General features: G+C 40.8%; 1 protein-coding gene across 1 annotated transcript in view; it reads left to right on the forward strand.

The window, feature by feature from the left end:
- The first annotated feature begins 271 nt into the window (after positions 1-271).
- The window catches only part of zbtb7b (zinc finger and BTB domain containing 7B), a 42,826-nt gene continuing 18,622 nt past the window's right edge, over positions 272-24,475 (forward strand). The window contains exons 1-3 of the mRNA XM_054781870.1: positions 272-466; positions 1,024-1,483; positions 9,194-9,292. The gene's annotated coding sequence lies outside the window, so the exon portion shown is untranslated. The remainder of the gene's footprint in view (positions 467-1,023; positions 1,484-9,193; positions 9,293-24,475) is intronic.

The raw sequence follows: 24,475 nt of genomic DNA on the forward strand, positions 1-24,475 counted from the left end.
ACTAGGGGTGGGTGGGTCAACACACATATCGATATTGTCAAAGCCTACTGCAGTATCAGTATCAGATCGGTTGATATGGATGATATTTTTCAGTTGTACAGTATTGCAGATTCGCTGTTTTGCGTCATTTTTTTAGTGCTTCTTTTTTTATTACAGTTTCATGAAGGCTGCTACAGGCTGAGCCTGGTCCTTTAAGAAGACTTGCATTGTGGGAAGTTGAGTGTGTCTCTCTTCCCTCGCTCTTCTGCACCGCCCATTGTTTTCTGCGTCCTGATTGGCTGTAGACCACTGTCAATCAATGGCGGCACGAAGGACCGCCCTGTGTCTTCTGTGTCATTGCTAGCTTGCTTGCTAGCTTGTAAATGAATCTTCATTCAAAGAAGGAGGACTGCAGCAACATGTTTTAACAAGGATACAAAAACGCTTCAGTACAGCGGAACAGCGCCAGGACAGGAGTGAAATATGCGTGAGTGACTGGTTCATTTCTTGTAGGTTGAACATTAAAATTCAAACGAAGGTTTGAAATGTTTTGAGTGTTTAAACAAGAGAGAAGTGTGATCAAATGTGATTGCCTGTCTGAGTAAAGTGTATAAAGTGTATGGTGAGCAGGTGAACAGCCTTAAAACATATAATAATTGTACACAAAGTTGGCTACTTCGCAGATTTCACTTATTGTGGGCTATTTTGGGCACCTATACCCCGACATAAACGAAGGAACACTGTATACAGTATTGTTTTATTATTATGTATATTATATATACTATATTATTTTCTATATATATTACTATTGACTGTACTTTGCTGAAACAAATTTATGCAATAAAAGGAAATTTTAAAAAACTATTTGTTGGTTTATAATCCAAATCACCATCAACAAATTAAAATCATTCAATGGTCTTGAAAATAACGAAAAAGTGCTGATATCAGTGGTAGTTGCCTGGTATTGACTTGCCAAAATGTGCAAGTACAGCACCGCCCAGCCCTTTTATGCCCACAGGAGCAACATACACGTTTATCTTGCAGGAGGGGGCGGAGCTTCAATCCCGCCCACCTGTCGTCTTCCCGCCGCCGACAGACACTGGTGCTAGCCTATTGGCACCGTCCTGCCCTGCCTTCCCCTCCCTTGGCCGCCACCACAACCACCGGCAATCTGTGAAGCCAATGGGCGGCTGCCTCAGCCTTAAGTAGGCCAAGCCGCTTCCTGGTTCTTGAAGGAGGGGTTGGAGTGGGCCAGTCCAGCCGGAGGAGGAGGAGGCAGTTACTGGAGGTGCTGACCGGCAGTGGAACCAAAGTTGAGTGAGACGCAGCAGTGACGGATTAAAAAAAACGCGTGCAGTGGGAGACTGTGGACTTGTTGTTGTTATTAGTGTTATTATTAAACGCGTGGATTCTACTTTTTTGCCGAGAAAAAACTAGGCGCGGTGGGTCGACGCAAACCAGGAAGTGCATGAGTGAGGTGGGAAGCACAGGACAGGTGACACAGGTGAGTGCTAACCTTAAACCTGTATGTATCTGTGTATAAGTGTACATATATAGTATATATACACGTGTGTGTGGATGTACACAGTACTGTATGTACTTCCTCTTCGATCTTGTCAACGGGGTCACGGCAGGACTCCACGTCACGTCACTATTGCTGTTGCGTGTGGCGCGTGCAGGTGAGAGAGTGACTAGAGTGGGGGTCGGTTGCTAATTATAGCAACATTGGCTGATGTACGCAACCTACATCATGACATGAGAGCACCAGTGTATACTGTAAGTGGTGATGGGTGGTGTGTGATTAGAAAGGTAAGATGTACCTGCTGACTCGCCCCTCAGACAGACTGGCCCAACAAGCTCAACTGGCTTGGGTTTGGTTTGGTTTCCCCTGTATTGGGCACACACACACACACACACACACACACACACACACACACACACACACACACACACACACATCTTGTTTGGTTCAATCTAGAGACGCCCATGCAGGTATGATACCACCTTGCTTTACTTTGACTTCCTGGTTGTTCATCCAGGTAGGCCCAGACACATTATTATGGTTTGCATTGCAGTAGAATTGCGTTGCATCATGCCGAGGGCTGTTTGTAATATTGTGCTTCCCTTATTTGATGTTAAAAAAGGGGCAAAATGGTACCTCTCTGAAAACAACTCACAATGACCGCTGTACAGTACACTCGCTAGGGAGATAATACCAGTGGAAAAAAAACTGCATTTAGATGAGATAAGAGTGAGTTGGATTATTTAGAAATATGGGATCCATCCATTAAATGAATTAATTTTAACTGTGAAATACAGTAAAGGTCAAATATGTTTTCTTTCTTAAGTAAATAGAATAGTATGAATTTAAAAAAGTATAGATTGAATGAAAAGTGTGGTGCTCTGGAGAGCTTGCTGGGCTTGTGAGATGCAATGCAGGCAGTAAACCATTGTGACTGTTATTGTTATTAATGGTAGTGATGCTAATGGTAACAATTCTAAAGATTTATTTGGGTTTACTTTTGATGTTGTTTTGGTTTAATGCTTTTAAAACGAAAACAAACACAAAGTAGTGTGAAAATGTTTTCCCCCTTGCTAATTTCTTATTTTTTTTGCACGTTTGTCACACTTAAATGTTTGAGATCATCAAACAAATTTTAATATTAGTCAATGACAACACAAAATGCAGTTTTTAAATTAAAATTTTTATTGTTATTATTAAGGGAGAAAAAAATTCCAAAGCTACATGTCCCTGTGTGAAAAAGTGGTTGCCGTCCTGTTAAAACATAACATAACAGAAATTAATTGAGATCTGTCAGTGTGGAAAAGGTTATAAAGTCATTTCTAAAGCTTTGGGACTCCAGCCAACCACACTGAGAGCCATTATCCAGAAATAGCCAAAACATTCAACAGTTGTGAACCTTCCCAGGAGTGGCAGGCCAAACAAAATGACCCCAAGAGCGCAGCGACAACTCATCCGAGAGGTCACAAAAGACCCCACAACAACATCCAAAGAACTGCAGGCCTCACTTGCCTCAGTTAAGGTCAGTGTTCATGACTCCACCATAAGAAAGACACTGGGCAAAAACGGACTGCATGGCAGAGTTCCAAGACCAAAACCACTGCTGAACAAAAAGAACATTAAGGGTTGTCCCAATTTTGCCAATAAAAACATCTTAATAATCCCCAAGACCTTTGGGAAAATATTCAGAAAAAAGTTGAACTTTTTGGAAGGTGTGTGTCCCATTACATCTGGCGTAAAAGTAGCACCGCATTTCAGAAGAAGAACATCATAGCAACAGTAAAACATGGTGGTGGTAGTGTGATGGTCTTCAGGACCCGGAAGACTTGCTGTGATGAATGGAAGCATGAATTGTGCTGAAGGAGAATGTCCGGCCATCTGTTGGTGACCTCAAGCTGAAAGCAACTTGGGTTCTGCAGCAGGACAATGACCCAAAACACACCAGCAAGTCCACCTCTGAATGGATGAAGACTTTGGAGTGGTCTAGTCCAAGTCCTGACCTGAATCCTATTGAGATGCTGTGGCATGACCTTAAAAAGGAAAAGCCTCCAATGTGGCTGAATGACAACAATTGTGCAAAATTCCTCCCCAGCGCTGTAAGAGACTCATTGCAAGTTATCACAAACGCTTGATTGCAGTTGTTGCTGCTAAGGGGGGCCAACCACTTATTAGCTTTAGGGGGAAATCACTTTTTCACACAGGGACATGTAGCTATGGATTTTGTTCTCCCTTCATAATAAAAAGTTTCATTGAAAAAGTGCATTTTGTGTTGAGTTGTGTTGTCATTGACTAATATTTACATTTGTTTGATGATCTGAAACATTTAAGTGTGACAAACATGCAAAAAAATATGAAACCAGTAAGGGGCAAACACTTTTTCATACCACTGTACATGGTCGACCGCTTCCATCCATCCATGTTCTGTAGCGCTTGTCCTCATTAGGGTCGCGGGTATGCTGGAGCCTAATCCAGCTGTCTTTGGGCCCAGCCAGTCGCAGAGCACATATAGACGGTCAACCATTCACACCCACATTCACACCTATGGACATTTAGAGTATGGTCGACTGCTTTTGTTGACACAAAATTGGGTGTCATGTCTGTGAAAAATGGGTCAGTTTATGTAACCTTATTGGAACTTCATTGTTATCGCTTGCGTGTTTTGTGGTTAGGACCAAATCAATAAAAACAACAAGGAGCAACAGGAAATGAACGGCCTCATACCTTCAAAGCTTCGGCATAGGACCAAAGATCTTTTCTACTTTTTCGGTCGACTTCTCAGTCAAACATTTAAACAAATGCATGCCCAAATGTATGTACATTATGTTGAAATATTAGGCCTCTTTCACACAGAGATCCTGCAAAATAGCTGCAGCATAAGTGACCTGGCATTTATTCAACTGTGCTTTTTACACAGAACCCGGCACAATAGGGTCCTAGGTGTTTAAAATTGACTAACACACAGAACCAGTCAAGAAATTTAACCTTTTAGACTTTTTGGTCCTCTGCAGGCCGCTTACAGAACCACTCAACCATAGCTGACCCAAAAATATTCAACTTAGCCGGCTCCATTCAGAGACCCCATGGGTGGCCGGCACGCTGCCCACTGACAGCTTACTTTTCCTGGGTAAGATTGTCCACCTCCAGGCTGGCAGGCTGGCTGGATCACTTTTGGGTCAAAAAGGAGTAATTAAGGGCCTAAATTGGAATTTGAACCTCAGTCCCTTTTGGCCACAGGCCACATTTGGAAGCACCCACAACTTTCCCCAGAGACCCATGTGAGGTGGCCACACTGCCCACCTCCTTCCCGGGCTGGCTGGCTGGATCCTTTTGGATCAAAACCAAAAAATATTGGCTTCGACTTGCATATTGAAGAATGATTTAAATAAAATTGCAAATTAAGAAACCTAGCAGTTCATCATCTACAGTGTTCTAATCAAATATAAACATATTAGGCTGGAATTATTTGGTATTTTTTTATTGTAGATTACAAAACATAAAAAAAGTAATCCATTGTCTGCAACTATATTTGACTTTGCATCCCCCCCCCACCCCCAGAAAAAGACAAGAAAAGGAAAAAAGAAGTAGAATATATAATATAATGTATAGTATAATATGATATAATATAAATGTACATCAAGCCTGCAAGTGAGAGTCTATAATGTTGAGCCTCTTTTTGTTACGTGACCTATTTAGTCCAATAGTACTACGTGACTACTGGCACAAAAGTCCAACATTTTGTACTATTTGACACAAACCTAAATTTAATTTAATGTCTGTTTCTAGAGTAATATGAATATATGGGAAAGGAATTGTTCAATAATATATTTTTTAGTTCAAAATAACACCATTAACAAAATAAAATAATAGAAATATTTTTGCAATAGAGATGTTTCCTGTATAAAGAGTACAAATTGAGAGTCCAGGGTTATGGTAGCACAGGTGTATCCAACTTGCAGCATTATTAAATCTACTTTGACAAAAAGAAAGGAAAGTTATGACTGCCAACATGTAATTGTACTTTATTGACAAAGTACATCTCCACTCATTTGTGTGCTCATTTGTCATTGAATACAGGCGGCATGTTTGCAGAGAACACTTAAAAAAAACTACTCCGAGGTGAAGCAAATATTATTTGGTGAGCTACTCGACATCAGCTGGTGAGCTACCTGTTGGAGAGCCCTGTGATAGCATGACTGTCTCAGGCTGGACACACTACGTGTTTGTTGAACAACTTAGTCACACATCTAGTGTTTTGAAGACAAGCCAGAAGTATTCTAATAACAAGAAAGTACAATTGTTAAGTGACTCTTTAAAAAGTAAGTTAGCATGAACCTGATAGCCACTTCTAGCTCGCCCGTGATCTAGCGACCTACCGCCAGAGAGGCAGTGCAAAAAGGGTAGAAGACGGCAGAAAGTCGAACAAGGTTGAAACGTGAGCGATGACACACTGCTGGCATAGATAGGCGTCGCATGTGACAAGCTATCGTCAATTTTACCGACTTATTTTTTTATTTGCACGATAATAAGGAACACAGTGAACGTCGACCCAAGATGCGAAATTGTTTTCAAACTAATTGTGGTCAGTATGTGCGTCAATAATAATCTATATATATTTCTATACAGCATATACAGTATATACATTCATACAATATACTTAACATTGTTTTCAAGTTAAAAAAACACATTTTTAAGTAGGGGTGTAACACTTCAATTCGATCACTATTTGTGGTGCCGATACGATTCAAGGATGATATTGGTTCATTTAGGACGATGTTTCAGTAACTTTAAATCGATTTGAGTAATTTTTTTGACAAAAATTCTACCAGTGTGACTGTGAAATAAATACCTGGATACTGGACAGTGCAGGCGACGTTTCCTACATTCCCGTTGTTTTTTGTAAGGGAATTGGGTATAAATGATTAATAATGCTGACATACACTCAACAAAAATATAAACCCAACACTTTTGTTTTTGCTCCCACTTTTTATGAGATGAACTCAAAGATGTAAAACTTTTTCCACATACCCAATATCACCATTTCTCTCCAATATTGTTCCCAAATGTGTGTAAATGTGTGATAGTGAGCACTTCTCCTTTGCTGAGATCATCCATCCCACATGACAGGTGTGCCATATCAAGATGCCGATTAGACACCATGATTAGTGCACAGGTGTGACTGCCCACAATAAAAGGCTACTCTGAAATGTACAGTTTTGTTTTATTGGGGGGGTGGGGGGAATGGGGACTCAGAAAACCAGTCAGTATCTGGTGTGACCACCATTTGCCTCATGCAGTGCAACACATCTCCTTGGCATAGAGTTGATCAGGTTGTGGATTGCGGCCTGTGGAATGTTGGTCCACTCCTCTTAAATGGCTGTACGAAGTTGCTGGATATTGGCGGGAACTGGTACACGCTGTCGTATACGATCCAGAGCATCCCAAAAATACTCAATGGCTGACATGTCCGGTGAGTATGCTGGCCATGCAAGAACTGGGACGTTTTCAGCTTCCAAGAATTGTGTACAGATCTTTGCAACATGGGGCCGTGCATTGTCCTGCTGCAACATGAGGTGATGGATGTACTGCCAAATGGTCTGAAACGCCTTTGGAGACGCTTATGGTAGAGAAATGAACATTCAATACACGAGCAACAGCTCTGGTTGACATTCCTGCTGTCAGCATTTCAGAGTAGCCTTTTATTGTGGGCAGTCACACCTGTGCACTAATCATGGTGTCTAATCGGCATGTTGATATGGCACACCTGTGAGGTGGGATGGATGATCTCAGCAAAGGAGAAGTGCTCACTATCACACATTTAGACAGACTTGGGAACAATATTTGAGAGAAATGGTGATATTGGGTATGTGGAAAAGGTTTTACATCTTTGAGTTCATCTCATAAAAAATGGGAGCAAAAACCAAAGTGTTGCGTTTATATTTTTGAGTGTATATAGCACATTTTATAAACACTGTTTCCAAAGTGCTGCACAAACTAGTAAAACCATAAATAATAAGTAAAAATACAAATTAATGCAGTAAAAAAATCAAAGATCAAATTAAAACAAGGACACTTAGAACAGTAAAATATTTGAAACAAGAAGTAAAAACAATAAAATCAATAAATCCAAGAAGTAGGTAAAAAATAAATAATAAAATAAAATAAAAATATCAGTTACTGCAGCTTTTTTGTGAAAAGATACGTTTCAAGCATAACTTTCACTTAGTTGCAAATATTTTTTTGCTTTTGTGACAGCTCAAATATCTAAACAACTATACCAACATAAACAAAACACTAAAAAGAGTTGTTTTACATCAAAATAACAATTTATTTACAAATATAACACAATGAACTATTTACAATTTTCACATTTCAAACTGAACTGTGTGTGTGGGTGTATATGTATGCGTGCGTAAAAAATGTCCCTACAATGCATATCCTTCCGCATGCTACACTCCTCCACGTTCTTCCACTTCCTCCCTGCTGTCATGTGTGTTTTTCCCATTCATTGACAGTTTATGGCTTAAAACTGCTCTAAAAGTGACATCCATTAGTGTGCAGTTGCGTCATCACCTCTTTTTGCCTCTCGTACATAAAATGTATAAATACGTGTTTGGGATCTGGTGTTCGGGTTTATAAATACGTGTTTGGTATTGAATGAGTTGATATTGAAGCCTACTTTGCGGAAATTCACTTATCACGGTCGGGTCTGGAACCAGTTAGCGACTGTCTATTGAATTGCTTCTTAGTTGTTGTTGGCGTGTTTTATAAACAAGTACGGGGGAACCCGTTTACGTCGACGCCTCTCGGACCGGCTGACTGATGTTGACAGAAGCGGTTGTCGAGATAACAGAAATGGAAACTGAAACCTGCCATTGCTTGCACATTTACTTGTGACTTTCAAAGAGAAATGAGCGATAATAAAGGATATTTCAACCTAGGGCAGTTTGTTGACATGCTTTTCCCCCCATTTGTGCATATTTTCCTTTTGGTTCCTGTGTGATGTGATATGATATTTCATCGAACAGCGCTGCTGTATGCGACTGGCCTTATATGCCCTCTATTGCGGCGTGCCAGCCACCATGGTGGAGGTGTACAGTTTAGTTCACGCCGGGACAGCTCAGAGGCGCCCACATGTGCAGGAGCCGCCACCCGCGTTTTGAAATCAAATCTAAATGGTGGCCGTGTTTGACTACAAAGACAATTGGATATCTGCTTCATCCCTCCTTCCCGCTGTCCTCACATGACCTCCATGCTCCACCGTTCCTCCCTTATGACGCTTCATCATCATCATCATCATCATCATATGTGGAGTCTCAATCGTCTCTCTCTCTGCTGAACAACAGAGCCTGAAGAAAAAGGCAATTAAAAGGATAGATGGCACAGAAAACACACACTGTCACTCTTTGAAAAAGCGTGTGTTGACCTTATTGACTTTATCTGTTATGATGCAGGATGTGGTTGGCTTTTTTAGACTTTTACTAGAACCCCCCACTGCTCAGTTACTGATGCATCATAGGATAGTGAGTGTGTGTGTGTGTGTGTGTGTGTGTGTGTGTGCGCACATCCACCAATCTACTGTACACACAACACGGACCCTGATCACACATCACACCACAGTCACACTCTTCCTATGTATACGTATATCTACAGTTTTTTAAAAGTACTCACATTACATTTCATTCCTTTTCTCAGGTTGTACGACCTCGGCTGACCTCTGAGAGGACGACAACAACAAAAGTGGAGTGAGACGGAAAACAGGCAGGCATCTTCTCCGGTGTTTATGGACTGCAGGTAGGAGTCATGTTCTACGCCTGACCACATGCTTATTCATATACTTCAAATTTATTTAAGGAAACATCTTTACAGAAAAATCCATTGTCCGCTGGTGTGTTCACAAAAAACATCATTTATTTTATCTTTTGAAACTTAGGCGATAAACCCAGGAGCATATCTAACCTTTGTTATGTGATATAATATATTTATACAAACAATAAAAATTTAAATTGCATTATTTACATTTATATGATATGATATTATAGTTTATATTTATGTTCAAATTATGGCTGTCAATCGATTAAAATAGTTAATCTTGATGAAGTGCATTTTGTCCATCGTTAACTCATAATTAATTGCATTTAATCGCAGATGAAAAAACATTTTTAATCTATAATAAGTAGGGATGTAAACGATTACATATGCAACTACGATATCCACATCAAATTTTATGTAAAGTGTTATTAATTTTGGAAATATGGGACATTCTATTCAAAAATAATATACAGTTAGAAATCCTCCAGTTTTTGAATGTTCAATGCAAGCGGCAATTTGTCCCACTGTGTTTGACGGTTCTTGAACGCACCTTCTCACTTTCTCACATGCTGCACAGATAGAAGAGAAATTCACACAGATTACTATACACTAACGAACACAAGTGGTTCCAGACGACCGTTCTTATGTTGAATTGTTCTTAAGTAGGGTAAAAGGTAATATTAGCAATGATATAGGTACTACATGTACTGTATACATATACAGTATATGTGTATGTATGTAAATATGAGTTTGGATGCAGTAGTAATATTAAACCATGATAATTAATGAAAAAAAACTAGAACGTAATGATAAATGTTATTTACCTTTGAAGAGGAGTGGTCGAGCATACGTCGTTGGTGGTGGAGGAGGAGGCGGAGATATTGAAAAAAGTACAAATCGTCGTGGTTAGACTCTTCTAAAAGAGGTAGTGTTCTGTGGGTGGTGTAGAATTAAGCAGGCCTATTAACTCTTCATAAACTTTAATCACAAGCTGTGCGGGGTTGCATGCACAGCTCCAATTTAGCTTTTCTTCAGTCTCCTCCCGCTGGGAAAACACTCGTTAGTTGGGACACTCGTACGCCAAGGTGCCACTGTACAGTATAAATGACAATAAAGAATACCGGCAGTGCTTCAGTACCTTCTCGCTTCTCTCTGGCAAGTCAACGACATTTCCAATCACAGCGACGCTAGATACAAATAACTTTGGTCTTGTTACCAGAGCCATCTGCCAGGGCTTTGAAGCTAAATTTACCAATCAACATACTTTCTCCATTTCTGCTGAATATTTCCACTTGTAGCTCCACGGTCACCGCTGCTTCCTCAAACTACGGCGTCGGCCGAGGGTCAAACAGGATGTGTGCATGTTAATCGCGCGTCAAAAAAAATAGTGCCGTTAAAGGAAACGTTGACAGCCCTAATTAAAATAATATATTGTAAGTATATGGTGTAAAAATATAATATAAATGTAAGTTAAATGTAATATCAAATACGATTTATATAATTATAGGTTTTATATGATAATTTATTATATCAAAATAATAAAAGATAGTATTTAAATGTTTTATAGTCTCGTTACAATAATAAATGAATAAATAACATCAACACATTTGATTAAATGAATTTATTGAAATGATTCTTATGAAGATACTATTAAGATAATACATTACAATACATTTCTATGACAGTTGCTCAGTTTTGGTTGACGTGTCTGCCGTGCATCACACTGAGAGGTGTTTCTAATATTTTGCCCTGCTCTTGGAGCTAAATATGGTGACCCAGGATCAGGAATTAGAAACGACTCCCTGCAAATCGCAAACACAATAATAATTAAGGAAAAGAAACACAGCTGAATGCATTGTTGTTATTTTTGTAAAGGCAAGAATTGTTGTATTGGGTTTCAAGGGATTGTTCAAGCGTACCTAATGTTTTCCCTTGACTGCGCTCATGACTGCAAGTTTATAAAAGAGGGACAACTGTGTGCTTTGTGAGGACTTTATGACAATACATGACAGTTTTGATGGCTTTGAAGACGCGTGACCCTCGTCTGTTAGTTCCGCTCGCCACAAGTGCGCACAAACGTCACGGAGGAGGAGGAACTTGCGCCGGGTGGGGGGGCGGAGCTACCTTGCAACCATCCTGGCCTCTGGAGATGTGCAAAGTGGTTGAGCGCTTGAATATTTCATAAGCGCAGCCTGGAAGTTAACTCCTCTGTGGTTTTGACGGCTGCTCTCTGCCTCTAAAAGATGCTTGAGGAATTGATCCAAAAACTTCACTTGTACATTTGAATTGCATTATTGATATTTGTAGTAGTTTTTCTTCATGATCAATGGGAGACTTTATGCGTAAAATAGATCAAACAGCACATTTTCCTAATACAGCGTGTACTGTATACAGTTTGTAAGGACTTTAGCTTGGAATGTCAGTACATGTTAGGTTGGTTATGGTATTAGGGTGAAATCATTTGTTGGGGTGGGGGGGTGGCCTTTATTTGTCCAAATCTTTATTTCATACAATAATAGAGGGACATTTTGCTCAAAAGATTACTTTTAGCATTTCAGTGTGGGTTTTCAAGCTTGGCCACGTTTGCTGTCAACATTTGAACTTTTGGGAATATAAGGGAAATGCTGAACAAAATACAGTAGTTCCCTGGGCAGGGACTGTACTGTACAATAATAGACTTTTCAAGGCACCCAAAGCGCTTCATAATGAAGTGAAGCCATTATTCATTCACTCCTCAGTCACACACTAGTTGGTAATTTACACCTGTAGGCACATTTAAGAAAATGTACACAAAGAACGTGCAAAACTCACTGCCCTGGGGTAGTCTGGCGGAAACGTGGCTGCCAATTCGGGGCCTCTCCGACCACCACCAAACGGTACTGGGGTAGCTGTGTTACTATGGTAACTGCTATGCAGTCCGGCGCTATTAAAAATTAGGGGAGCACTGATTACAATTGTCCTGCTGATCACTGATTCAGTGAATAGTAGGTAGGTAGATAGTTTACTAATCTCCAAGAGAAATTTGCATTTCCAGCAGCTCTGCAAAAATGTCATAATAACTTAATCACTTAAAAATAAAACTAACAAGGCAAGATAGGAGGAAAATAAAGAGGAAAATAAATGCGGAACAGATGCATGATAAGTTAATAAGTCCAGTCCTGTGCGTATTTTATCGCTCTTCCTCTGTTGTGTTGAAAAGCCGCATGGCGTGGGGGAGGAATGATCTGCTTAGTCTCTCAGTGGAGCAGGGCAGTGATAGTAATCTGCCACTGAAACTGCTCTTCTGTCGGGAGATGGTGCTGTGATTTGGATGATGCTGGGTGTCCATGATGGAAAGGGTCCTCCAGTGTCCTTTGCTCTGCCACAAATGTCAGGATCCCCACACCATGGACATGTCGGCATGGTGTAGCGTTTTGTTCTTCTTCCGGGTGGCGGGTGGCAACCAACTTTGAGGAGCATTGCCGCCACCTATCATGTTTGAGTGTGGCCAGAGTTACCAACTTCATACGGCAGCGGTCACACTGAAACCGGATCGGCCCGATCCAGTGCCTAAATCAAAAAAAGTGCCAGCTCGGCGGCCGATCCTGATCCTGAAGATCTGATCGGGACGTTTCTAGACTGTGGTGCATGTAAACACGCTGAATGAAGTACAAACACGAGAACCCAGAAATGAGTGAATAAAGAACATTACTGTGTCTGTGCAAGTGTTGTTTAAATTGTTCATATTTTCCACTCAATGGACTCTGGCTGAAAACGTCTGTGTGTGTGTGTGTGGGGGGGGGGTGTGTGTGTGTGTGTGTGTGGTGGGCAGCTTGGTGTGACAAACCATGTGATCTTGGGTCTGCTAGACGATGACTGGTGACTAGCATGTGTCTGTGGAGTGGTGAAGTGATACACACACACACACACACACACGTCCAACAAACACTAATGATGGGCATGTCAACTCGTATCATTTCCAGTTTCGCATGAAGAAAAAAAAAAAAAAGACACAATAATTGAAGATGTTTCAGCTTCCAAAAGCATAAATGTCAACAGGTGCTGGTTGTTTCCCCACTCTCGGTGGGGAGGTGGGGGTTGATTGAGTCCACTGCGCCTACAGTTGAGTCTTGCCCCCATTGCATCTGTGTCAAGGGAGGAAGTTGTGCGTCTGCCGTTTCCTCATTTTCGGTCACGGGGCGCCCTCCCACGCTCTCGACCACCAAGGCTCCTGTGACTCCGCCACTCCTTTTGGCTGTCGTGATTCAGCCTTTCTAGTAAGGCGGCGGCAGCCGGCGTTTTTATCATAACAAGGTGCGTTTCAGGGAAAGTGAGAAGAGAGAAACACCCAAACAAGTTGAAATGCACCCCCCCAACTTTATGTCACATTCAAGGGGAATTCCAAAGAGCTTTTGGACATAAACACCCTTTTCATTTTTGTTTATAGATTGTTGCAATCTCATTGTCATCTCATTGCCCCATCATTGTTGCAATTGATGGGGCTGTAAAAATGTCTGTTTTAGATACACGGGTCTCCCACACCTCCAAACCCTTCTGGTAGCTTGACGTCCCATTTGGGATCCACACTTGCAATAAAAGTGACAGTTGTAATCATTAGTCGCTATTGTTCGCTAAGCAGATCATTCCTCCCCCACGCCATGCAGCTTTTCAACACAACAGAGGGGGAGCGATAAAAACACACACAGGGCTGGACTTAACTTATTATGAATTATTGAATCAGAAGTTTATTTATTTATTTATTCTTCTTCCATTGTCTTACCTCTCCTATCTTGCCTTGTTTGTTTTATTTTTAAGTGATTAAGTTTATTATGTTTATTTTTGCAGTTTACTCTCAAAAATGTTAACACAAAACACGCTTTTTTAGTTTTATAACTCTAGTGAGAGCGACACGCTACACAGACAGTCCCGTTCTAGTGAGTTTGTGAGTGAGGGCAAGGAAGTCTTCTCTAAATGAATGTATGTGGAACACTGTCAGTTTTTGCTGTTTGGTGATAGAAAGGACAAATGCAACAGAAGTGTAAAAAAGTTATATTTTTGCGTGTGCATCAGTCATTCAGACACTAAACTCCTCCCTGCGACTACCATGAAATTCTCCTACGATTCTACGGATTTACAGTAAGAGCTCTCCTGGCTCTTGGTGCTACGGCGTCACACGCTTGTCATCTTATGATCGCTTTCTTTTTTTTTCTTTTTTTTTGTCACCTCCTGGAACTCGACTAACTTGTTTTAGTGCGTGCGTGCCTTTTCATTTATCGCTCCTTCGGTGCAAGTGTTCGACCACCTCTACCAAACGCAGGAAAAGGAAACTGATCGGGATCAGTTAGATGTGCAACATTTGTCCCCTTTTTCTGTGTGTGTGTGTGTGTGTGTGTGTGTGCGTGTGTGTGTGTGTTTGTCGATGGCTTTTTGCGACATGTTCTTCTACAATGAGTCAGCTGACATGCGAGGATGACTGCAGTTACCGAGACCCTCCCAGTGATGTGGCAACCTGTTGTAATGCCTAAATCGCAACCAACTACACTTTTTTTTTTTTTTTGATGATACAGTTTCAGTAAATGCAGAAAAACTAAAGTGACGGGGCCGTAACATTAGCTACACCGTCGCTGTGGTAAGTATTCAGTGTGAAATGTATATTTATATTATACTGTATGAACATATTTAACAGTGATAGTAACAAATAACAAATAACAACCCTCCTTGCTAGCTTGACATTGACGCGCTCATCCAATTTTGGATCATCGTTACCAGTAAAAGTGACAAAAGACATTATCAGTGAAGTATAAAGACATAGTGTAAATATGTAAAAAAATGTGGCCTATTAAAAAAAATTTTTAAAAACATTTTACCTGTATTATCAAATTAACAGCATGTTTGAGCTATTAACTCATTCAATACCAAAGATATAGTTATGCGTTGTTATAAACCTTAACGCCTGATCCCAACAACGTATTTATACGTCTTTTACGTTTTTTTGTGCAAGAGGCAAAAAGAGGTGATGACGCAACCCTCCCCTAATGGATTTCACTTTGAAGCCATAAAAATGGCCACAAGGTGGCAGAAGTGCATCTGATAAGAGCTCGGCAGAGATCGTGTGAGCAGAAAAATCACACATGACAGGAAGGAGGAAGCGTGAGAGCGTGGAGGAGTGTAGCGTGCAGTAGGGAAACGTTAACGCACACGTGTGCACACTCATGCGTACACATAGTTCAGTTCCAAATGTGAAAATTGTAAATAGTTGATGATGTTTTATTTGTAAATTGTTATTTTGATGTTTTTTGTGTTGTTTATGTTGGTATAGTTGTTTAGATATTTGAGCTGTCACAAAAGCAAACATATTTGTGTCAAAGTGAAAGTTATGCTTGACATGTATCTTTTCACAAAAAGCTGTTTTTCTCCCGTTTTTAGTTGGGAACTACTGCTGTTCTACTGCTGATTACTAAAGAACAGAAAAGGTGGAAACTAAGTTGTTTTTTTTTTAATGAAAGACGGGAGTGTAATGTTTCTGTTGGTAGGTTCCATGTTCATATAACCATACAACACAATATTTGGGTTGCCTTGTAGATCAGTTAAAATGGTCTAAAATGGCCGCTACTGAAGGGGTTGTCTTTTGGAAAATGGCTGGGATTGAATGAGTTATAATAATAGGTAATATTACATACATATTTTACATAGTCACAGTAATGATAATACATAGTAACAATTATTAAGAATAATAATAATAATTATGTTTCAGAGCATCCAAGGACACTTGACAACAAAATGAAAACAATAAAAAGCATGGCATACCAAAATCCACGAGAAAAAAAGATTGAAGGAAGGTGGAGGTAATGTTGTCAAATATTTCTAAGCCTGCAAATCCTAAATATAATATCGCTTTAACTGTGAAGGCGAGGCCTGCTGTAGCGCTTTTTGACTGGGACAGGATGTCGTCTTGTGTTCGACTTGCTCAAATCAAGAGCACGCGCACAGAAATAAAAGTTCTTTTGTCTTTCATGACGTGAGATGCAGAATAGGATTCGCCCACACGCGTCGGCGCACACTTTGGAGGCAGAAAGTGCTGACTGGAGCAGATGCTCAAACACACTTTTAGTCACGCTAATAACACACACACACACACACACACACACACACACACACACCTGCAAGGACTTTTGCTGTAGTTCTCTCTTCTTGTTTTTCTTTTTCCTCTCCGCTCGTAACTCAACTCTTTGCCGAGCGCTCTTGTTTCACGTCTCCTCCCTAACAGATTGTTTGAGGGTACACCCCCACCCGACTTGATTTTCCTGTCGTAAGCTTCCCTCCGCATCTTGGCGTTATCTCGCCAAGCATCTCGACACCCACCGCCCTCCTCTCTGGTCTCCTCCCCCGTAAAGCCTCTTCCTCAGGTGTGATTTCTAAGAACGCGAGTGCTGTCGTCTTAAATCTCAGACTCTTCTTCCTTTTTTCCAACCTCTCTTCCTGCACTCGTTGCTTTTGTCTCGACTTTTGTTGTGGCAAGTGTGGCCGCATGCGTACGTACAATCACGACGCAATTCAGTGCATCACAAATGCACAGTATGTAGAATAAAAACACATGTACCTGCCTTTATGAAGGTGTCTTTATGCCAGTAGACACATGCATTATACTTATTTATTATACTGTATTTATCTATTCATTATACAATGTTTATGGCACTTTTATCTAGAATATACCTCATATTTATCTGTTCATTATACAAGATGTATGTCTGTTGTACTGTTTAGTCTCTATTTGTTTTATTATTCAACTAAGGTATTGTTGCACATATATCCTGTATTTATTACCACAAAATGTTTCTAGCAACTTCTGCTTCTTTTTATTTATTTTGTCATTTATTTCCATTTTCTGTTGTTCTTCTCAGTTAATTTTTTCCCATGTTTATTTTTTGTGTTATTTTCATAATTTGTTTATTTATTTATGATTCAAATTTTTTCGTTTTCTTTTAATTTTTTTTTAATTTTTTTTATTTAAAAAAACAAACAAAAACAGTTAGAAATCCCGCAGTTTTGTGCACAATCCCACAGTTTGTGCACAACCTCAAGTTAATTCATGGTAGCAAATGGCGACGTACAATCTTCCCTCTGAAAAACAAAGTCCAGGCTCCTACTGGTGGATGGTGGCTCTGTATTCATGGAGTGCTTTTAATTTGATGTTGTTCCTGTCTTAGTTTTACACTGCACCTATTGTAGGATGAATTAGGTGGCTATAATGTACGCATTGCTACTATTTACATCCATTATTGTCTTCAGCTAAGCTACGGTGATCGTGCGGCATTGCTTTTGTCGGCAGCCCAGGCTCTCGCAGCGTTTAAGAGACGGTTGCTAGTCTTGCGATACCTAGTGCATGTCGCTGTAATCCATTCATCTAAGGCAGGGGTGCCCATTACGTCGATGGCGAGCTACTGGTAGATCGCCAAGGCCGTTTGGTTTGATTGCGTAAACGTCACTTTGCAGATGTCACATGACATCAGTCAGCTACACATGGACATGCACCTTTCAGCTTTATTATTCTGATTCGGGATAAACTAACACAGCAGTAAGGTGCCTATATCTACAGTATAAAGTTAGCTGTTCACTTGTAGCGGCTAGTTATGTTTAATAAAAAAAAAAAAAAAAAAAGTGTATTGTTTGATGGCTTTGCCTCGCGTCATGAACTCCACTACAGAAATCAGTGTTTTCTGCACATCCGCTTCTTAAACTATTATTTCATGATGAAGTGGAAAACGTGCCCGTTGCTGAGACCTTATTAATATGTTGCCTGGACTTCGGCTGCATTGTCTTTTGCATAATCTTTTTCAATTATTGTATATGGCTAATGTTTGATAGCACATGTAACACGTGATCTGTGTGCCCTAATGAACGTTACGTGGCTATTTTGACTGACATATTACCAGTACTCAGGTTATGTACACAACTATTGGGGGATTATGTGTAATTATCTTTATCGCCATATTGAATATAATTATGACATCGGCTACATTGTTTACCTATAAACTCTGGAAATGTGAAATACTCATTAATATTCACAATAGTATTTCAAAGTTTACCGGTTAGATTTTATATACGTTATGTTTTATAGAAAGAGCTAGATCATTTTGACTTGTACTTGCCTGCTGAAAAAGTATGTACAATGTACATAAATACTCATATTTATAAAGAGAGTAAATATATATTTTCTATATTTCTAGTAGGAGGTAGATCTTTGGGACTTTTGGGATTTTAAAAGTAGCTCGCAGGCTGAAAAAGGACTTATGGCTGATTCTTATCCATCCACCGGCTTCTACCGGTGCAACCGCATTGCCCGCTTGTCAAATCAGATATCCGGTTGCATCGGTGCATCGTTCACAACCTTCTTACACACACAGATTATTTTTTTAAATCAGTAATTTTTTTATGCAGGATTTTGTTGTAGTGTTCCTTCACTCCAATTGTGGTTCACCTTTCGCAGCCTCGCTATTTCATGGTTTTATTTGTGGAATTTGAGTGCTATTTAATTTAATTCTAAAAAATTTACAGCGTATGAACGCTGTTACAAGCTGAGCCTGGCATTGAAGAATTGCATTGTGGGAAGCTGAGTGTTGTAGTTCTGTGCTTTAGCACGAGGTGGCCGTGTCTCTGTCTCTCTTATCTCTCTTCTGTCTGCACCGCCCATCGTCTTCTGCACCCTGATTGGCTGTAGACCATTGTCAATCAATCTCCTCCGTGCCTGCTACTGTTGTGGCCATCGATGCCAAACTAGATAACCGTGTGAGCTGCTTGCTAACCGCCAATAAACAATAGAAGATGCAGCTAACCACGTGTGACTCTGAACGCTGTATGTTTGCAAGTTTTCTCCCCGACAAAACCGACAATGTCGACAGAAGGTTCTGCACCCAAAATGCAGAGGAAGCCAGCCATCTTCTGGACATGCTGAAGGAAGGTAGAAGCTGCGGCTGTAGGGTGCCATTATGGAATAAATGAATTTTCCGTTCATGGAGGAGGACGAGGAGGAGGGAAATACGAGGACAGGAGCAATATGTTTTAACAAAGATACAAAAACGCTTCAGCAAAGCTGCGTCAGGATGAAAGGGGCATGGTCAGAGGAGGGAAATACGCATGAGTCACTTAATCATTTCTTGTTAAAATTAAAACGAAATTAGAACTTTGAGAGTGTTAAAACAAGAGAGAAATATGAGAAAATGTTCATGCCTGCGTGAGAAAAGTGTGTAAAGTGTCAGGTGAGGGGTTTCACAGCTTTAAAACATATATAATCATTGTAAACAAATAAAGTTAGCTACTTCGCCGGACTTCACTTGCAGGCATTTTTGGGAACCTATCCCCGTGATAAATTGTTATTCTTATTATTTACTTATTAATTTAATTTGTTTTTTGCAATGTATAATTTTTTGTATGTTTTTCTTGGTATTGTTATTTATGTGTTTATGATTTTTACTTACATTTTTTTATTGTCATTTTTTTACACACACACAATGTTCCATTTCCATGAAGGACGGGAAGGCGGGGTGGCCTGGACACATGTGGCCGAGCCAAAAAGTGACGTCTCCGGGCTGTGACTTATGCAAATGAGCACGATTCAAATGCTCCCTGACTGGGTCTCTTTTCGATACCTCCTGTCGGGATGCAAATGTTCACTCTCGAGGGAACTGTAGGAGCATGAACATCTGTCGGACTCCAACACACAGCGAACTTGTTGCACTCACGTGATCCTCTCATAGACCTTTGGTTGTGTAGCGTTTGTGTGCGTTCATCTCCGCTTTGGTCCCTCCTCCACCTCCTCTTCCTCCGAGGTGTCCCGCTAAAGCACTCCTACTCCCCACCACGCCAAACAAGTGTACAAGGGCGCTTCAGGTCTTGTCTTTGGCGCAGGAGAGAAGCCATGAGAGGAGGAGGAGGAGGAGAAACGGTACGAGCTTCTTTTTCATCATCTGGTAGTTTGTAGTGCTTGTTTGGCGGCTTGAGTGGTGGTTAAAGAACACAAGTGTGTGTGTGTGTGTGTGTGTGAGAGAGTTGTCATGTGTATTTTTGTGGAGGAGGGGGTTCACTGACTGTACTTCTCTTTTGCTGAAGTCATGTATTTGATTTTAGCTGCGAAAGAAAGCTTGGTTTATGTTCATTTAAAAAAAAAAAAAAAAATCCTTGCGGGCTGTAGTTTGTTACCCGACCACTTCCTGGTCCACGGGAGACTGTACCATTTTTACATGCAGCGGAGCCTTGGTTAGCACAGCAGGTCCGACTCCAACCGAAACGGACGCTCACCAAATCAGTTTTCTCATAAGAAATAATGTAAACCCAAGCAAGCCCAGAATGTGAACATAAAACATGTTTTTACAGTTTTACAGGTATAGTTTGACATGCAGAAAACAAATGGAAACGCATACACGTAAATACGTTAAACAAGGAAGCGTAATGAACACTTATTCCGCCTATAAAGTCGTCTGAAAAAGTCTCCAAAAAGCGGCAACAATGCTCCATTTACATATAATGTGCATATTAAGCAAGTTACATCAACATTGTTGTTGTTGTTATTACATTGTTACACCGATTGAATTACATCACTGCTGCATGGACACGGGCTAGCAACTAGCATCACCACAGACTTACCAAAAGGTAAGGCTACATATTGGAGCTGCTGTGTTTATTTCTGAGTTTGGGAAAGAAAACGATAGGTGTAGGCATTTGTTTCTATGACGCTGCTCTACGACGTGAAATCAATGCTTAGAATGTGCTGAAATACGCAAAATACTGTAAGCATTGCATGTTATCATGAATGTAGCCGTTGCTACATGGCCACAGCATGGATAGAAAAACATAAAACTTTGTTGGAGCTTTATGCAGGTGTTTTTAATTAGACGGCATAGGTGTATCCCATTACGTGCACTACTAAGCTGACATATGTGTTCGTGTCTCACATAAGGATTTTGGATGATGGGCAAAATTCCAAAAAAGTGCACTTTTTCTGTAGTCTTACTTTTACCTTCACTGAAGACGTGATTGAAAACCAGGAAGGTGGTGGCGCTTGATCTCGCTCCCGCATTGTCTTTGGGAGCAGTCACGTCTTCAATAAAGATAAAAGCAACATTAAATGTTCATTTATTCCTTTCATTCCTCATTTATATGCAAATACAACTGTTTTATGTGTGTAAAACTATAATTGTAAAGCTATAAAAACGTGTTTTGTGTTAACATTTTTGAGAGTCAACCGCTGATGACGCCATAGACAGGTGACGTAACGTCGTCGCTGCCACTACGCAATCCGTGTGGGAAACGCCATCGGTTCTGCGCATGTGCGAGACCTACGTCACTTCCTCCTTTCACAGTTTTTTACGACGGCGGTTGTGCGACGTCACATGCTGTAGTAGTTATTATTTAAATGTATGTATGTAAATATACGTGGTCAACAACCATACTTCACATATGCAATATATTGGGGGGTTATTTTATTAGTGACTCCCATAAGCAGAGTGCAAAGATGGATGTTTTTTGCAAGGTTTTTTTTTGTCTGTACTTTTTCAGTGGCGAAAACTAACTTAAAATAATTTACGAAACCAAGAAAAGAGGTGTTATAATTAATCCACTTGGACCATGGATATGATACAAGGAAAAAAACCCAAAAGATGGATGATGAAGCTCATTGAGAGAACACGGGTTAGCAGGGCTATCAAAGAAAAGTGATGCATGTGCTCATTCTTAGTTTTGAGAATCTACAATGTAGATAGTCATGAAAATGAAGAAAACAAATAAAATGAGGTGTGTTCAAACTTTTGCACATGCATAGTTGAAGTCTTGGTGCCTGACGTTTGCGCTCTGTAACCCCCGTAAAACACATTTGACATGCGTAGTTGTACAAATGGGCTTGACTAAGACGTGACTGCCGAAAAGTACGCCGATCGGATGCAGACGCGTTCTGCACATGCGTAGAACCCATTGCGTTCCCGGCACGGATTGCGTAGTGATCCGGTTGCCATTTTGTTTAGCTAGCTAATGGGATGCTAACAAGGTTTAGATGCAAACGTTTTTGTGATTTAAAAAAAAAAACAAAAAAAAACGTGAAGAACACAGTTGGACTCGCGCAGGTGTATTAACAACACCACAAGACGCACGCCATATTGCATGCTGACTGAAGAATGCATGCAAACCGAGGCAAAAATCTTCGACGTTGACCGAAAAACATGCCAACCGATGTTCCGCTGTGATTTGTTTGCTGTCCGTTTTCTTAGTTGGCAAGCAACTTCCTGGTTCGCGAGGGATGACACAAGAGATCACAAATAAACAGACTGTACCATTTTGGATTAAGGGGAAAGGAGAACGATGCACTTAAGCACCCAGCAAAGCTCAACAATCCCCTAACAAAATGGTGGAATGTTTGTGTTTGCCTAGTTAGCAGGCTACTTTCCAGTTTTCCAAGGACGACGTAAGATGACCATTTTTGATGGGGGGGTTTAAAGTCATATAGAGCGGCAGTGGCTCAGGAGGTAGAGCAGGTCGTCCAGAAACCAGAAGGTTGTCCCTGGGCAAGACACCCACTTTGCCTCCAGTGCTGCCCACACTGGTGTATGAATGCAAATGAAAGTTTGGTGGTGGTCGGAGAGGCCGTAGGCGCGAATTGGTAGCCATGTTTCCGTCAGACTACCCCAGGGCAGCTGGGGCTACAGATGTAGAGTACCACCAGGCGTTCACTTCACTTCATTGTGAAGCTATAAAAAAATTGAATCCATTCTAATTATTATTACATGTTTTTCTCTGTACACTCCTCTATTAGCGAGCCACTTCCTGGTTCATGAAGATGACTTCAGTAGAGGGGATGGTGCTGTTTCATACACTATTCCATCAGACCACATTCCTCTACTAGCTGGAGAAAAATCATGTAAGCTAGCAGGCTACTTCCTGGTTCATGGAGGATGACGTAATCCAGGTGGACAATGTTCCCTCCAAAATAGCCCACAATAAGTGAAATCCGCAAAGTAGCCAGAGTAGTTGTAAGGCAGTAAAACCCCTCACTGTACACTTTATACACTTTTCTCAGACAGGCAATAACATTTTCTCACATTTCTCTCTAGTTGAAACACTCAGAGTTCACCTTCATTTGAATTTTAATGATCAACCTTAATGATCAACGCAAGAAATTAGTAAGTCACTCACGCATATTTCACTCGTGTGACCGTGCCTTTTCATCCTGGCGCCGTTCTGCTGTACTGTAGCGTTTTTGTATCCTTGTTAAAACACATTGCCGCAGACGAACCGAAGATTCATTTACTAGTTCGCAAGCTAGCGATAAGACAGGGGACATGGCAGGACGGCACCAAGGAGATTGATTGGCTGTAGACCGTTGTTAATCAATCAATCAATCGGGACGCAGAAAACAATGGGCGGTGCAGACAGGCGAGAGGGGGAAGAGATAGACACTCAACTTCCCACATTACAGTTCTTCTTAAAGGGCCAGGCTTGGCCTGTAACAGCCGTCTTATGCTGTAATAAAAAAAAAAAAGAAGCAGTAAAAAAAAAAAAAACAGCAAATCTGCGAAAGGTGGACCGCGATGGAGCAAGGGAACACTGTTCTTGCCAAAATAGACACATCTGTTTTAGCTAGCAGGCCAACTTCCTGCTTCATGGAGGATGACCAAGGATCATTTGAGTCTTAATGGGTGCATTGTTTTAGGTTGCTGTGGTGCAATCCAGATTAATACTGCCTTACTTTTATTTTGAAGCTTACTTTGCACTAAACAGGAAGTCACTGTGCATGTTTTACTGTAGTTATTCTGCTGTTGTGGTGTCACGCTTGGCGGTAACAACAAACACATTTTCATTCCATGTGTGATAGTTTGTGTTGTGTTGGTTTGTGCATCCGTTTGTTAGCTAGCGAGCGGCGTTTCGGTATCTGCATTTCATTGCGGAGTTGCACCATATTATTCACGGGGCTCTTCCCGGAAACGTGGGCTGAACTTTCACGGAGTTTCATGAAAATCCCTTAATCATACTTGCGTAATCATGCCAACTTCGCCCCTTGGTGGAAGTAGGAGCCGATATTTTCATGTAGAAAGCGTGTCGCACAAGCTGTGTCACATAAACTAACTCTCTCTCTCTCTCACACACTCACACACACACACACACACACACACACACACACACACACTGAAGTACTGGCACTTT

The sequence above is a fragment of the Dunckerocampus dactyliophorus genome, chromosome 7 (genome assembly GCF_027744805.1).
Source record: "Dunckerocampus dactyliophorus isolate RoL2022-P2 chromosome 7, RoL_Ddac_1.1, whole genome shotgun sequence".
In the NCBI taxonomy this organism is placed as follows: Eukaryota; Metazoa; Chordata; class Actinopteri; order Syngnathiformes; family Syngnathidae; genus Dunckerocampus; species Dunckerocampus dactyliophorus.